This window comes from Micromys minutus (assembly GCF_963924665.1).
Source record: "Micromys minutus genome assembly, chromosome: 26".
NCBI lineage: Eukaryota > Metazoa > Chordata > Mammalia > Rodentia > Muridae > Micromys > Micromys minutus.
The window spans coordinates 12,242,187-12,257,082 of NC_137961.1; the positions used below are offsets into that span (position 1 = coordinate 12,242,187).

The window sequence follows — 14,896 nt, forward strand, 5'->3', positions numbered from 1 at the left end:
GAGGGTTGTTATACCCCCTTATTGCCTTTAAACGTCTATTTGGGATTTCTACCCCACTTCAGATCATTTAGTTCCTGAATAAAAGACATAGAGACTGTTAGATTTATAATAAGCTTAAAAGCATTATGTTGAGAGCCGTTTGTGCCGCACCCAAAGATGGCGCCGGCTTCCTGCCGATGATTCAGCAAACAGAGCTGTTGCCCAGCCCGAGAGACATAGTGTGCATGTACCACGAACGTCACAGCCTGATCTCAGGGCATGCTAATGAGCTACTGGAGGGCGCACCAATCAGGTAGCAACACGAGTCTCCTGGGCATATATAAGCAGTGCATTTTTCTTCCATGTGGTCCCCTGCTCAGAGTACTGCACAATAAAGGTTGTTCACAGAAGAATCCTGTTGTCACACGTCGTTCCTGCCGGCGGGACGTGGGGCGCGCGACAGCATTAGAGCTGGGCAGATATTAACCCTCTACGCTATTTTGTCTACTTACCTGTGGTGATCCCTGAGATACAGTTTGTCATATTCTGCCTGGGTCACTCGTACTCCATCAGGTCAACCCCCATGGCCATGTGCTTAAGATCTACCTATCCCATGTCAGCTTTCTTGCTCTTCTCCTGGCTCCTGCCTGAGACCCCAAGCCCAGGAATTCTTGCTTAGTAGACATCTTTCTTAAACTAATCAGGGTTAACTTGGGGGCAAGGTTAACACAGCCAAAGTGGGTGTACCTGAGAATCCACTCACCTTTAGGCAGCCAGGTCTTGGGGTATGATATTTAGCATTTGAATACATTGCAGCACCAGACCAACCCCTTGCAATGTCTATCCTCAAACATTTTGTTATAGACACAGGACAGGGTCTGACCTCAAAGTTCAGCACAAGCAAGAGATTCTATGAAATATGGTCCCTATAACTAGTATATCTTTAGTCCATAAGTATGAGCAGAAGCCTGACATGCTGACACAGGTCTGTAATTCTAGAACTTGGTATAATAGGCCCTAGGTTTTAATAGGTTCTATACCTTAGAATAACTGACTCCAGGATGGAAGTATCATCCAGGCCATACAATTCACCAGGGAGGTAACATAACCTGTCCCCTAACCAACCAACCAACCAACCAACCAACCAACCAACCAAACAAACAAACAAAAAACCAAAACCAAAAACAAAAGAAAATCAAAACCAAACAAACAAACAACAACAACAAAACCCCAAAGATATAATCCATCAAAATCCTAGTTCTGGGAATGTCTCTTAGTGTACTAAGCATACTTTTTGGCTTCTGTAGTTTTGCTTCTGGCTAACTGTTCTTGCTAACTGAAGAGCGTCAACCTAGGCTGTGTGTTTGGGTGTTTAAAAACCTCACTCTGAGAAAGGTTCTAGCTACAATGGGATCCTGAACACCCAGTGTAGTTACTGTTGGGCGAACAAAGACTTTCTTTTACTTAAGCCTTTGTCCGTGGTGGACATCATGACATTGGGAGGCAGAAGTATGTAGACTTAAGTCAGTTCAAGGCCAGCCTGACCTACATAGTGAGACCTTGTTTTAGGCCAACTGATGAAAGCAAAAACATTTTTTTTTTTTTTCTAAATAATGTGTGTGGAGAATACCTGGGACTTAAAAATTTGTAAAGAACAGAAATTCATTAGTTCATTGTTTTTAGAGGCTTGGCCATTCAACAGTGTGAAAAGTCATGCATGGTGAGAGTCTTTCTTACATGGCTCATGTCTTGGTAGAACAGCAAAGTGGAAGTGAATTTAGGAGGAAAGAAGGAGGGAGCAAAGGAGGAAGGGGCAAGACGTGAGGAAGAGTGAAGGGAGGGAGAGGGAAGGAGGGAGGGAGAGAGAGAGAGAGAGAGAGAGAGCCATTTTATTCAGTTCCTCAAAGAGCAGCATTAATTACCAATCTCAGGGCTGGCAGCCTCTCTTTAGTACCCCCCACCCCACCCCAGGATTAGGTTTTCAGTGTGTGCTTCTGTTTGGAGAACACAATCAAACCACAGGGGTCTTTTCTTTCCCTTCTTTTGTAAATCACACTTTCATTTTTACATCATAAATGTTGCTAAAGGTTGTCCCTGTGTGTCTGCCTGTTCCTGTGTCTACCTTCCTATGTCTGGTCTCAACAAAAGGCTTTTCTCTGACTTTTATTGAACAGTAAAGAAAGCATTGAATGAGGAAGATACCGGGTTACTTTACAGAACTCTTTAACATAGTTCTACAAGGGATTAAGTCTCTGATCGAAACTGACCCAGATAACAAGTAGTATTACAAACATTTTTTTATCAACTAACATCCTTGTTTATATTTAATATTTATGTAGGTATTTCTTTGTAAGATCTATATTTGCTGTTTTAAGCAAATAATTATCATAAAACACGAGACATAGAAGAATGCACAATTTGTGATCACAGCTGTCTGTTAGCTTAGGTTATAAAAGTTAATTAGGTGGCATATCCAGTGTGAGTCAGTTTGATTTTCACATTGTTCTTTTAAAGGCAGAGATGTCTTAGTTCCTGTTCTATTGCTAAGATACTACACCATGGCCAAAGGAACTTATAAAAGAAAGTATTTAATTGGAGGCTTGATTACAGTTTAAAGAGCGTTCATGACCATCATAATGGGGAAATATGGCATCAGGCAAGCAGCCAGGGTGCTGGAGTAGGAGCTAAGAGCTGATATCTGATTCATAAACCAGAGGCAGAGCTAGAGACTCAGTCTGAAGAGGGCTTTTGAAACCTCAAAACCACAATAGAACACCTCCTCCAATAATACCATACCCCCCAATCCTTCCTAAAGTAATTTCCACCAACTGGGGACCAAACATCCAAATATAAGAGCCTGTGAGAGTCCTTCTTATTCAAACAACAGCTAGTTAAATAAACAGGTTGAGTACAAGGCAGGAGAGCAGTGTTAAGTTTAAATTAACTTGGAAGTATATTATTACCCCCAGTTGTGAGGTTCAGCAAAAGGTCTTAGATTATGGTTGGACCATGGTCCAAGAATAGAGTTTTGTGAGGAGATTTCTGAGTGCTTGTGAGAAGAAAACAGGAGTCTTGTGACCTCAGTTTCATCAGAACACAGAACTGTTCTTGTAATATGTTTTCCTACTCGTTCCAGGTGTATCAGATAGAAGTGAGTTTACTTTAGCTATTGTTATTCGTGTGTCTCTATGGAGAAATGTGCGTGCGTGCGTGTGTGTGTGTGTGTGTGTACATGTATGTTTTCCATGTATGACTTGTTCTTATGATTGAATACCAAATTCACGTGATTTTTCTTAACCTTCACAGTATTAATTGTCTGATGCTTCTGAATGTAGTTGGCATTTTACATCGTCAATAAAGTCTCTATTGCTCATTTATAGGCTCCATTTTCCCCAGGTCCCACCTCCTCTAGAGTGGTAAAAAGATTATGAGATATTTTTTAGAATACTATATCACTACGCCAGACTATGCTGTGTTATGGATAAACCTTAAATATCCCTAAACAAATATAGGTGAAAACTCTAAAAAGGAGTGAAGAGATAGTATGAGATTCTCATCCAACAGGACTGGCATTCTTATAAGGTCTGTGCGCACAGAAACATACCCAGGTACAGTTCAGGCCAAGCAAAGAGCACTCAAGCTAAATCAGACTTGACAGTGTGTCTTAGTCAGAACTTATATTGTTGCAATGAAACACCATCACCAAAACAGCAGGTCGGAGAGAAAAGAGTTTATTTAGCTTATACATCCATATTGTGTTTATTATTGAAGGAAGCCAGGACAGGAACTCAATCAGGGCAGAATCCACAAGGCAGGAGATGATGCAGAGGCCATGAAGGGGTTAATTTCCTGGATAGCTCAGTCCGCTTTCTTTTTTCTTTCTTTCTGTCTTTTTTTTTTTTTTTTTTTTTTTAAATTAGAAACTTTATTTTCCTTCCACCTTTTCCCCCTTTCCTCAGGTGTCTGTTGAGCAGCTCAGGACCACTCAGTGGTGGCTCCAACCCATTCAGTGGCCTGCGCTGTAGGAGCTGCTGACCAGTCCTCAGTGGCTGGCTGCGCACTTCAGTCTTCTGTGGGGAACTGCTGGTTGGGCACAGAGGGCACCTGCACACCCTCAGACCAGTCAGCCACCTCAGGCTGAGCAGCAGTGAACTCAGGAGCTGGTGCAGTCCATTCACCCTGGAATTCCTCCTTGGTCAGAGCCTTCTCAGCAGCAGCCTGTTTCTCCTTCTCAGTCTCCTCTGGATCTCTGTAGAAGTAAAGATCAGGCATAACCTCCCATGGGTGCTCACGGAAAATAGTACCTCACATGCGGAGTACTTCCTGGCCAGCATCCACCACATGAGACCCACTGAGTGAGCTCCCTTGTTGCACGGGATGGCAATGTCCACAGAGCGCAGGGGAGAGTCTGTTACACAGAGCAATGGTGGGCAGGTTGACATAAGAGGCCTCTGTGAGGGGCTGGTGGTCAGCCCTGGGATCCGTCACCACTAGAAGCCGTGGCTCCCTGAAGGCTGCTTGGATCTGGTTAGTGGAGGTCCCAGGTGTGAAGCGGCCAGCAATTGGAGTGGCTCTTGTGGCAGCAGCAAACTTCAGCACATCTCGATGGCCAGTGTTCCTGGAGGAGATGACGCTGACATCGGCGGGGTTCTCAATAGCAACAATAGCGCGAGCTGCAAGCAACAGCTTCTCCCGGGTCCTCTTCAGATTTATGATGTAGATACCATCACTTTTCCTTTTGTAGATGTACTGCTCCACCTGAAAGTCAAGTTTGGTGCCACCTAAGTGGGTTCCTGCAGCAAGGAATTTGAGGACATCTGCAGGACGTCCTTCATCTGCAGGACGTCAAGGGCTCCGGACATTGTGTAAGTTTCCCTTTTAAGTTATGATGGAAACCAAGAACAACGCCGTATGGACCCTTCCCCGGGTAGCGCGGAAAGCCTCAGTCTGCTTTCTTATAGAAGCCAGGACCACCGGTCCAGGGATGGCACCATCCAAAGTGGGCTGAGTCCTTCCCTCATTGATTCCTGGTTGAGAAAATGCCTTACTACTGGATCTCATGAGGGCATTTTCTGAATTGGGGACCCTTCCTCTCTGATGACTCTAGTTTAAATCAAGTTGACACAAAATCAGCCAAAACACAGCATCTTAATCTTACAGTGCTAGACTACAGAAAGGGAAATTAATTTCTGCTTTTTCAAGGTTTTCTGGTCTGTGGTATTTATGGCAGTAAGAACTGATTTTTCAAAAAGAATAGAATTTAAGGGGAGAGTATGAAAGACGTAGTTTGAGGTAGAAGGGGGATTGAAGAAGGGAATGAGGGGATGAGACAGGTCATTTAAGGAGCACTACGAAAACCTAGTGCAGTAGAAACTTCCTGAAAACCATAAAGGTGATTCTAATGAAGTCTCCAAATAATGTGGGAAACAGAAACAGAACTGGCCATGTCTTGTCATTAAATGCTATTTCCAGTATTAGGACTGGTGAGTTGTTGGCCAAAAGCGTCCCATGAAAGTCCTTAAACAGTCCTTAAGCACCAAGATTGTAAGTAGCTTTCTACAAAGTGACAGGAACACCTATCCAACCCACTGAACAAGGAGTTGCTAAAACATAGAGCCTTAAGCTCATGATCCAGTGTCTTTGACAGAGAAAGGTACCCTGCAGGGTATCAGAGACACATGTAAATACCAACCCAACCACAAAACCTTTGATCTATAATTTTTTCTGCCTGTGAAATATGTTAAGGCGGCACAAAGCTTGTGGGACTAACCAACCAACATCTAATTTGACTAAAGTCTCACTCCGTGAAATGGAACCCATACCTGACACTGCTTGAGCGACCAAGAACTAGTCTAGATAGCCCAAAGACTAAGTGTAAAGCCAAATACTACTAGTCTAAAAAAAAAAAGACCAATAAAATGACTTGTAATTATACTCTGCTATACCCATAGATTGGCACGTTATTGAACTCAAGGAATTCCACAGAAGAGGAGGTGAAGCAGTTAAGAAAACAGAGGGTACCTAGAACACCAGGGGAACAAAACCCTCTAAAACAACTGAGCAAATCTTGTATAAATTCAGAGACGGCAGCAACAATCATGAAGCCTACAAGGATCTGCACCAGGTCCTCTGTGTATATATTATAGTTTTCAGTTAGTACTTTGATGGGATTCCTGAATGTGAGACCAAGTGTGTCTCTGCTTCTTGTGCCTTCTCTTGGGGCTCTTTTATTTTTCTGTTGGCTTGTCTTGTCTAACTTTGATATGATGGTTTTCATTTTATCTTATTATATTTTATTATGTAGAAAGTAAATAGGTATGCTTTCTTACAAGTTTTCATACTATAATTGTTTATATTACCTCATGAATAGCTGCACTACCAGGCTAGTTATTTTAGCTAATATAGTCAGGGAGTGGCACTAAGAAGACGTGTGACCTTGTAGTTGGTGTGGTCTTGTTGAAGGAAGTGTGTCACAAGGGGGTGGGTTTGAGGTTTCAGAAGCTTCAGGCCCAGGGGCTCACATTCTTTTCCTGCTGCCTGTCAATCAGATGCAGAACTCTCTTGCTTCTTCTCTATCACCATGGCTGCCTGCATGACACCATGATTCCTAGTGTAATGATAATGCTCTAAACCTCTGAAACTGTAAGCCAGCTCCAATTAAATGCTTCTCTCTGTAATAGAGTTGCTGTGGTCATGGTGTCTCTTCACAGCAACAGAAACCCCAAGAAGCTCTGTAGAAGAAGGCCACCATAGCATCTGGGGGTAGATTAGGCAAATTCCTATTGGATCCAGACATCAGACATTTCTTAAGAAGTGTATGAGTGAGTTAATATTGCAAATGTGTTTTTGAGATTATAGTGCAGACTTAATTCACAATGGAGAAAATGTTGATATGAATGAGTGTAGATAGGTAAAAATTGTACACAGAAATAAAATGGATGTAAATAATCTTACAGAGTAAATAAAAGTCTATAAGGAATATATGAGCAATACATCCTAAATACATGGGCTTATTAGTTCATTTAGAAAATGGAAAAAAAAAAAAAACAAGTATAGTAGAAGACTGGAAAAGATAACAAGTCACTACCAGGAGAAATGCCAGTATACACAAGTGCTTCAGAGAAAAACTACAGTGCGTTTAGAAAAAATGACCCCCAAATGACACTACCCTGTCAGAGAGGACGGGAACACTGCTCATCTCGGGTTTATTCCTAGCCAGCTATTTGGTATATATCAAACAGCCTATGACACGCCACTCTTAAGGAAAGCTATGCACAGAATGGATTGTGTCCTGTCACTCATGAACTAAGACTATAATGTTTTTCTCCACATTAGTGAGGGCTAGGCTAAATTAAATATATTCAGCTGGCTGTTAAATTTATTGCTTGGCATCTAGAGTATTCATTTCATGTTTGACAAGCAGTTTTTAATCTCTAATAGCTGAAAAACATATGCAAGCTATAGCTTGGGACTAATGACCCAGCCAGAGCATAACGCTGGAGACTGGAATGAAATTTCACAGTAGTTGCTTAAAGTTTCTCTAAGGAGAAGATATAGCCAGCCTTTAGGATAGTTATTTTACTTGCCTGCAGCTGTGATAATGAAACACTACAAACCCCATGATTCAAATACCTGAAACACATTCCCTCAGGATTCTGGAGGCCAGAATTCTGAATGAAGTCAGAATTACTAGGCAAAAATCAGGGACTATCTGTATATTGCTACTTCCCACTTCTAATGCTTGCTAGATTCTATTGGTTCATAGTTCTATCCCCAAGTTCTTTGTTCTCTATAGTCAAATTAGCTTGTATTCCATGTCTGAAGTATGCCTCTGGAGTGCTGGTAACAGGGACATTTGTGATACAGTAAGAAACATCATCAGCCCAAATGTGTCTTCACTCAATCATATGTGCAAAGACCTTGTCACATATGGAAACATTTGAAGGTTTAAGAAATGAGGATCTGGTATCTTGGAGGAATCCTGTTCTGTTCACCACAATTGCTATAGTAAATCTTATGTGTTCAGAGCCCTGCTTGTTCCTGAACTTATAAAGCTACACCTGGTTTAGCAGACTAATAACAATGGCAGAAGTGATATTCTGTTATTCTGACAGTAGGTGTACTGACTGTTCTTTTGTCAACTTGACACAAGCTGGCGTTATCACAGAGAAAGGAGCCTCAGTTGAGGAAATGCCTCCATGAGATCCAGCTGTAAGGCATTTTCTCAAGTAGTGATCAAGGAGGGAGGGCCCCGCCCATTGTGGGTGGAGCCATCCCTGGCCCAGCCCATTGTGGGTGGTGCCATCCCTGGGCTGGTAGACCTGGGTTCTATAAGAAAGCAGGCTGAGCAAGCCAGGGGAAGCAAGCCAGTAAGTGACATCCCTCCATGGCCTCTGCATCAGCTCCTGCTTCCTGACCTGTTTGAGTTCCAGTCCTGACTTCCTCTGGTGATGAACAGCAGTGTGGAAGTGTAAGCTGAATAAACCCTTTCCTCCCCAACTTGCTTCTTGGTCTTGATATTTTGTGCAGGAACAGAAACCCTGACTAAGTAGGTGACAGGAATTTGGGGCTGTAGCTCTATGATAGAGCACTTGCCAAGCAGACATAAGGTCATATACTTGATCTCAAATACAAGAAAGAAAGAGAGAAAAAACCAAAAAAAAAAAAAAAAAAAAGATAAATGAGGGGACACACACACACACACACACACACACACAAGAGAGAGAGAGAGAGAGAGAGAGAGAGAGAGAGAGAGAGAGAGAGAGAGAGAGATAGAGAGAGAGAGAGAGATGCTTCCACCCCATGTGTTTCTTCTTTCATTTCTCTTATTCACTGGAGAGTCTGTGGACCATCAGTAGCCAAAACCTCACCATTAAGTATGACTTTGTGGCTCTGATTTGTATCCTGCAGTAGCTAGTGGTATTGTACTAGGTTTTTGTTGTTGTTGTTGTTATGACTGTTATGAGTAGCAACAGAGAAAACTTTATAATGCCTTGCTACTTACGAGGATATAGAACACTACAGAGGAGCTGAGGCAGCTGGCCACACACTGTCCTTCATCAGGAAATGGAGAGGGGTGAGTGCTGGGGCTAAGCTACTGTCTCTGACTACCCTTTTTATTCAGACCAAGGCTCCAGACCAATGGTGTAAACTCAGTAAGGGCATGCCTTGAACCTTAGTCAATCCTTTCTGGAGATATGGTCACAGACACACCTAAAGTAGAGATTCTTCAGTTTCCCATGTATTTGTTAATCTGATCAAGCCAGCAGTTTAAATTACCCATCACAAACGTACACTTAAATATACCACTATAAACATAACATTTCACCCCCATCCTCCTTTATAAAGTTCTTGCCTAAGAGACAGATTGACTCTCAGGAGGTTTGACACAACGAAGCTCACAGGTGAGATACACCCATGGGGCCCAGCAGACACAGGCTCTCTCTCCACTCTTTCCTGCTGGAGACACATCTTCCTTCCAGCCCACAACTCAGCTTGGGTCAGAGCTGGCACTCCCATACCCAGAGATAGCTTGAGGTCTATCAGCGAGGCTCACAGGCTTATGTAGGAGAAACGGATCCGGTCAGAGACAGCAAGGCCAGTTAACACCTAAGATAACCAGATGGCCAGAGGCAAGTGCAAAGATCACATGCAGCAGAAGAGAATGCACCTTGGCACCATCAGAATCTAGATCTCCCATTACAGTGAGCCCTGGATACTCTAACACACCTGAAAAGCAAGGTTTTGACTTAAAATCTTATCTCATAAAGATGATAGAGGACCTTAAGGATGACATAAATAACTCCTTTAAACAAATCTAGGATAACTCAGGTAAATAGATAGAAGCCCTTAAAGAGGAAATCCATACACCCCTTAAAAAATACAGTAAAACACAGTAAAAAAAGGTGAAGGAATTGAACAAAACTATCCAAGATTTAAAACTAGAAATACAAATAGTAAAGAAATCACAAAGGGAGGCAACCCTCAAGGTGGTAAACCTAGGAAAGAGATCAGGAGTTATAGATGCAAGCATCACCAACAAAATACAAGAGGTTGAAGAGAGGAGGAGGGTGGCCCAGTTGGGCAGCCCTCTGGGTCCAGCCAAGGTAGAATATAGATTTTAATAAGTAATAATTCTGGATTATTGGTGGGAGGTGGATTAACTGCATGGAGGTTAGTTAGGAAGTGGCCCAGCTATTGAGCTAAGGCATATCAAAATATAAAGGCTTTGTGTTTCTGTGTGTGTGTGTGTGTGTGTGTGTCTTTCCTTCAGGAACATAAACCTTTGGGAAGGGTAGCAGGAATTTGCTGATGAGATTTGTGTTTAAAATGTATTGTTACAGGGAGTGTCTTACACTTCAGGTTTATCCTCTCTAAAATCATCATTACGGCCACACCTGAGGGCGTGCCTCATCCAATATCCCCAGTGTCTCTTACCAACCTGAAACCATATTCTAAGACAGATACTGAAATTTTTTTTTTTATATAATACTTTGCTGGTTGAATTTCTTCCCTTGATCAACTGGTACTTATGTAAGTTACCTTTTTAATTGGATAATTTATTTTGTTTGCTATTAAGATTCTAAAGTTTTAAAATATTTCATAGATGTTTTATATTAACCTTTTGCCAGATGAATATATTACAGGTATTCCTCTAACTTTTTGCAGTTTTTTTTTTTTTCTTTTTTTACTTGTTCTTAAATTTTGGCATAAAGGTCGGTGTACCAAACCGAGATCCAGAATCACATCCACCATAACTCACACATTTGACACAAAGGCACCAAAATATGCATTGGAAGAAGAATAGGATTTTCAACAAATGTTATGGAGAACTCGGTCTCCATATGGAAAAGATTAAAAAGTTGGCTGAGTTCTCTCACTCACTCTCTCTATATAAATCAACTGAAAAAATAGTCAAAGACATTAAAAGCAAGACGTTAAATTACAAACGCACTAGGCAAAAAATGAAATGACATAAAATAATAAAAGAAATAAAAATGGGAGAAATACTTCAAGGTATAATACAGGCAATTTAAAAAATGAAGACCCTGACACCCAGGCAACATCCGCACACAGAGGCATAGGATTGGAGTAAGCTCAATGGCGGGACGAGAGGGCTTTGTCATGAGAGGTCTCACAGCTACCGGTATACTCTGTGCGATTAGCAGACAAGCATATGATGTTGTTTTCCTGCCTTGACTGTTGCTCATGTATAATGCCAGAGCCAGAGAATCCAGCCTCCTTTATTCTGTGTTGGACACGTTTTTATTGTAAGTCAGGGTTTTCTTGTCTGTCTCATCCTGACCTCAGACGTGCAAACCTCCTGCCTCAGTCTCCTGAGTGCTGTGATTGTTGGCATCGGAAGCAAGCCTCTGAATCCAGTGATGATGTTACCCATAGGCTACAGGGAGTCTGTTGCCATGGCAATCCTGGTACCTACTCAGTGTTCACCTGCCTTTGCCTGCCCGCCATTCCTTGTGTGCACAGTAGTGTATGTGTGATTACTTCACAGCCCAAATAAAAGGCACAGCCTCCCCTGTCATCCCCTTTCCTCCTCCTCTTCTTCCTCCTCCTCTTCTTCCTCTTCCTCTTCCTCCTCTTCTTCCTCCTCCTCCTCCTCTTCTTCTTCCTTTTTCTCCTCCTCCTTCTGCTCCCTTTTTGTCGCCCCCCTTCATCTTTTTCTTTTTCCCTCTTCTCCCTCAATAAACCTCTCCCATGGAATTGTGCTGGCCTGGTGTGATCTGTTCGGATACGAACCACCATTCTAACACACCAGTGATTATAAATGAACTCCATTTTTCTAGCTTGATCTTTACATTTAAACCATGTTTCTATTTTCTTCAAAGCCACCCTTATATGTGCGTCTCACAAAAATATAAGAAGACAAGATCTGAACGAATAAGGTAACATAAATTTCTTAGATTTTTAACAGGAAAGATCTCTTTTTTAACTGAAAAAAATATTTTATATAATGTATTTTGATCATGATTTTTCCTCCCACAACTCCTCCAAGACTGCCTCTCCCAACTCCATGACCTTTCTCACAGAAAAGCAACAGACAATTCAGAATTGAAAAAATACAAAACCAAATAAAACAAAGCAAATTAAACAAACAAAGCCACAAACCCCATAAAAACATGAAACGAGAAACTGTAATATTCAAGCAAAAGACCAGTAAGACAAAAAAAATTCCCCCAGAAAATGAGATCAAAAGTTTGTAAAAATACCCCTGAGTTTTTTTTGGTTTTTTTTTGTTTTGTTTTTTGTTTTTTGTTTTTTTTTGTGTTGACCAGATGTGCATGGGGCCAACTACCCTCAAGTGTGTTTAATATAACCGGTAAAACTGCATTTGAAAATTAACTTTTTTTGCAAGCAGATGTCAGTTGGAGTTAGCTTTGGGCCAGGTATGGTTGCACACACCCTTAATCCCAGCACTTGGGAGGCAGAGATAGGCAGATCTCCGTGAGTTCAAAGCTAGTCTGGTCTACAGCGCAAGTTGCAGGACATCCAGGACAGTTGTACAAAGAAATCCCATATCAAAAAACAAAACTAAACCAAACCAATCTAAACAAAAGCCACCACTGACAACTTGAAACAAAAACAAGTGGAGATAATGCTTGGTTAGGGACGAGAGCCTGGCTCCATCTTCCCCTCAGCACTGGGACAGTATTTGGCTTGAACTTGTAGAGGTCCTGTGCGTGCTGACAGTGTGAGTTACTATGTACATCTGTCCTGTTGTGTCTGAAAGACACCGTTTCCTGGGATTCCTCTGTCCCCTCTGGCTCTTACAACCTTTCCACCTTCTCTTTCACACAGCTTCCTGGGCCCTGAGGGGAGAAGGTTGATGAATACAATGACAGGATGGATAAAACAGTGTGGCATGTGCTTATTCTGAAGTGTTATTTCACTGTAAAGTGGAATAAAGTTCTTATACATATTGTGTGTATTACAGTGTGTGCATTACAGTATATGTGCCTTACAGTATATATGTATATATTATAGTATGTATGCATTAGAATATGCATTATAGTGTGTATGCATTACAGTGTGTATGTATTACAGTGTGTATGCATTACAGTATGTATATATTATAGTGTGTATGCATTACAGTGTGTATCATTACAGTGTGTATGCATTACAGAGTATACATGCATTACAGTGTGTATGCATTACAGAGTATATATTCATTACAATATGTATGTATTATAGTGTATATGCATTACAGTGTGTATGTATTATAGTGTGTATAGGTTACAGTATGCATTAACCTTGAAAGATAAATGAAGTCCCTCACCAAGTCCCACATATTTTATAATTTCATTTACATGGAGTGTCCAGAACAGAGAAATTTATAGGAGATGAAACAGATTAGTTGTTGCTTATGATATATTATAAACTATATCTTAGTTACTGCACATTTTTTACAATTTAATATTTATTTATTTTGGATGTTTATGATAAATGTACGTGATTTAAAAACCACAAATATAAAGACTACACACACAAGGGTAACTGCTGAATACAGGTGGCTGTTCTTGGGACTGGTGGTGTGTGCCTGCAGTCTAAACATTGAGGAGACCTGGGGAGGAGTGTTTCAAATATGTGATAGCCTGAGAAATATGGTGAGATACTGTCCTATGAACAAATATCTAAATAGTTGACTGTGTTTGGGGCACTAAGAACATTTAGATATCTCATTTCTATGTGTCTATAATTAATTCACTCACTGGTCTATTCATGTCTCAAAAATATTTTAAAAATTATTTGTATCACTTAACTTACACCACAAAAATAATAAACAATGTGGCTAAATCTTTGTTTTTAAAAAAAAATTTCAAAGAAATTTTATGTAAAAAATTTCATAAATAACAGTTTCAGTAAGAGACATCTAGGGTCTATATGGTGGGTTGAATAAGAATGCTCTCCCGCATAGACTTTTGTGTTTGAATGCTTGGCCAAAAGGAAAGTGGCACTATTAGGAGGTGTGGTCTTGTTGAAGTAGGTGTGGCCTTGCTGGAGTGGGTGCGGCCTTGTTGGAGGAAATGTGTTACTATAGGGGCAGGATTTGAGGTCTCCAATGCTCAAGCTATACCCATTGTGGTACACTGTCTACTTCTGCTGCCTTCAGATCAAGATGTAGAACTCTCAGCCCTTTCTATAGCAACATTTCTGCCTGTATGATTTCCATCATGACAATAAATAGACTAAACCTGTGAAACTGTAAGCCAGCTCCAATTACATCTTCATTTGTCAGAGTTGCAATGATCATGGTGTCTCATCATAGCAACGAAACCCTAATTACGAAGGTCTATATCTATTGTATATACCCTCCATATTTGGTTGGAAAATGTACATCTCAGAAAGTGGATGGAGGTTGTGACTAAAAAGGTCCATAATATCAAAGTTCATTAAGCTTAAATGGACATTTATGAAAACCACAGCGTTGGATTGCAATAGTTTATCTCACAGTCTCACAGTTTTCTTCCATCTCTGGGGCTGGAGAGATGGCTCAGTGGTTAAGAGCACTGGCTGGTCTTCCAGAGGTCCTGAGTTCAATTCCCACATGTTGGCTCATAACCATTTGTAATAGGATTTGACGCCCTCTTCTGGTGTGTCTGAAGACGGGTACAGTGTATTCTCATATACATAACATTATAAATAAATAACTTTTTTTTTTTAAAAGAAAGTCATTCCTGGAATGAGCTGCTGAAATCTTGCTAATTTCATGGAGTGTAAGCACTTGGCTCCTCTCCTTCCTAAGTGATGATGTTGGGAGGATTGTTAGAGGAAGGAATGTGGTTAGTTCAGTCAAACACACCATTAAGTCTACAAATTCAAGAAAAAACACTGTTCACTGTTGCTCTGTCAGTAAAAATAAACTACATCTATGGGGAACACATGTTAAAATTTAGATGCT

At 41.0% G+C, this 14,896-nt stretch overlaps 1 pseudogene across 1 annotated transcript; it reads right to left on the reverse strand.

Moving 5' to 3' along the window:
- Positions 1-3,954: 3,954 nt before the first annotated feature.
- LOC308437632 (small ribosomal subunit protein uS2-like) lies at positions 3,955-4,841 on the reverse strand (annotated as a pseudogene). Its single transcript has one exon. The product of its transcript is annotated as a small ribosomal subunit protein uS2-like (transcript).
- Positions 4,842-14,896: the final 10,055 nt, after the last annotated feature.